A 2,651-nucleotide genomic window follows, 5' to 3' on the forward strand; every position below is an offset into this window, starting at 1 on the left:
ATACTATGATTTTACACAGTGATATTTATTTAATACATATACATTTTTTGAAATACACTCTGACTCATTATTTAAATGGGTGCTTGCTGCATTATTATTTCATCTGATTTCTCATGATTTCCTACATGGTGCTGCCAATTATATACTTCTTAGAATGTTTGAACTTTTGGGGAGCCTGGGTGGCCCAGTGGGTTAAAGCCTCTGCCTCTGGCTCAGGTCTGGTCCCAGGGTCCTGGGACCAAGCCCCGCATCAAGCCCTGCATCAAGCCTTGTATCGGGCCCCACATCAAGAGCCATTTCAAGACCCACATCAAGACCCACATCGAGCCCCACATCGAGCCCCACATCCAGCTCTCTGCTCAGCAGGGGGCTTGCTTTCCTCTTTCTATCTCCCTGCCTCTCTGCCTACTTGTGATCTCTGTCTACTTGAGAGCTCTGTCTGTCAAATAAATAAAATCTTAAAAAAAAAAGAATGTTTGAACTTTTGATTCAGTAAATAAGAGCTCAAAAACATGAAAAAATAATTAGTTCAATATGTAATTCTTTTTTTTAAAAGATTTTATTTATTTACTTGACAGAGATTACAGGTAGGCAGAGAAGCAGGCAGAGAGAGAGGAGGAAGCGGGCTCCCTGCTGAGCAGATAGCCGGATGTGGGACTCGATCCCAGGACCCTGAGATGATGACCCAAGCTGAAGGCAGAGGCTTTAACCCACTGAGCCACCCAGGCACCCCTATATAAAAAATTCTTATGAACACATTTATATACTGTATTCTGGTATAAATAGGTGACTCATATGGTTCAATGCAAAGAAATCAGATGTTTCATGGCACTATCTGCCAGTCACTTTGTGTTAATTTATAAATTAACTGGATGATCTTGACATATCAGCTGGATATTTGCCTATTCATTAACTGGCATAGTCACATAAAAATAGTAAAATTTGAACTCTAAGTAAATGTATAAATTGGTTATAATAACAAGAGATAATAATAATACAATAGATCTTTATATATAGTGCTTTATAATCCATATTTTTTTCTGTTGTGTTCTTAATAGAAATGATTTGTGATTGTTAAGGTTGTAATCTTTAATCACAAACTTGTCTCTTTGGAGAATGAAACACTTAGAAACCTAGTTACGCTCCAGCAGTGAAGACAGTATGAAACTGTTTATTTAGCACATGGCTCTCTGTTCCTCCCCATTCAGCAGACAGTTGCTTCTTTTGGTGCAGTGCCAGCAGAGTCCCCAAGACACAGTGGTGAAGGTCAGAGGAAACGGATTTGACCAAGCTGCTTTTAACTTTGGCAAAGTAGATATTGTCACCGTCAATGACCCCTTCATTGACCTCAACTACATGGTCTACATGTTCCAGTATGATTCCATCACGGGAAATTCCATGGCACCATCAAGACTGAGAACAGGAGGCTTGTCATCAATGGAAAGCCAATGTCCATCTTCCAGGAGCAAGATCCCACCATCAAATGGGGTGGTGCTGCTAAGTATGCTGTGGAGTCTACTGGGGTCTTGATCGCCATGGAGAAGGCTGGAATCCCTTGAAGGGTGGGGCCAGTAGGGTCATCATCTCTTCCCCTTCTCCTGATGCCCCCATGTGTGTGATGAGTGTGAACCGTAAGAAATATGACAACTCCCTCAAGATGGTCAGCAGTGCCTCTGGCACCACCAACTGATTGGCCCCCTCTGGCCAGGGTCATCCATGACAACTTCATCATTGTGGAGGGACTCATGACCACTGTCCATGCCATCACTGCCACCCAGAAGACTATGGACGACCCCTCTGGAAAGCTGTGACATGATAGCTAAGGGCTGCCTGGAACGTTATTCTTGCTTCTATTGGCACTGCCAAGGCTTAGGCAAGCCCATCCCTGAACTGAATGGGAAGCTTACTGGCATAGCCTTCCAGGTCCCTATCCACAGTGTGTCAGTAGTAGGTCTGACCTACTGCCTAGAAAAAGCTACCAAATATGATAACCTCAAGAAGTTGATGAGGCAGGCATTGGAGGGCCCCTCAAGGGAATCCTTGGCTACACTGAGGACCAAGTTGTCTCCTGCGACTTTAACAGTGACACTCAGTTTTCTACCTTTGATTCAGGTGCTGAATCAGGTGCTTGATTCAGGTGCTCTTAGTGACTACTTTGTCAGGCATATTTCCTGGTATGACAATAAATTTGGCTACAGCAACCAGATGGTGGACCTTATGGTCCACATTGCCTCCAAGGAGTAAGACCCACCTGAACCACCAGGCCTGGCAAGAGAAGGCAGCCCTCAGCTGCTGGGGAGTAACTGCCCCAACTCATCCCCAACACACTGAGAATCTTTTGACCTCCACAGTTTCCTTCCCAGAACCCCTGAAGAAGGGGGGGCGCTTAGGGAGCCCTACCTTGTCATGTACCACCAATAAAGTATACTTAGCCAGCCTCCCCCCCCAACAACAACATCAAAAACTTAGCACATTTTGACCATCTCCCTTTCTAACCAAAAAACCAAAAGAAGGTATTTCCATTACTCAGTGTACCCTGTTTACTTCTGCTCAGTTACAGTAAACTACCTATAATTTTATAGTGTGGGTTAAATTATTTTACTTCTCTCTACCAAGAATTTCAAGTATTATTAAAGAGAGTTGTTATCTGA

At 43.6% G+C, this 2,651-nt stretch overlaps 1 pseudogene; it reads left to right on the top strand.

Moving 5' to 3' along the window:
* Nucleotides 1-1,182: 1,182 nt before the first annotated feature.
* LOC116568744 lies at nucleotides 1,183-2,244 on the top strand (annotated as a pseudogene).
* Nucleotides 2,245-2,651: the final 407 nt, after the last annotated feature.

The sequence above is a fragment of the Mustela erminea genome, chromosome 11 (assembly GCF_009829155.1).
Source record: "Mustela erminea isolate mMusErm1 chromosome 11, mMusErm1.Pri, whole genome shotgun sequence".
NCBI classification, from domain to species: domain Eukaryota; kingdom Metazoa; phylum Chordata; class Mammalia; order Carnivora; family Mustelidae; genus Mustela; species Mustela erminea.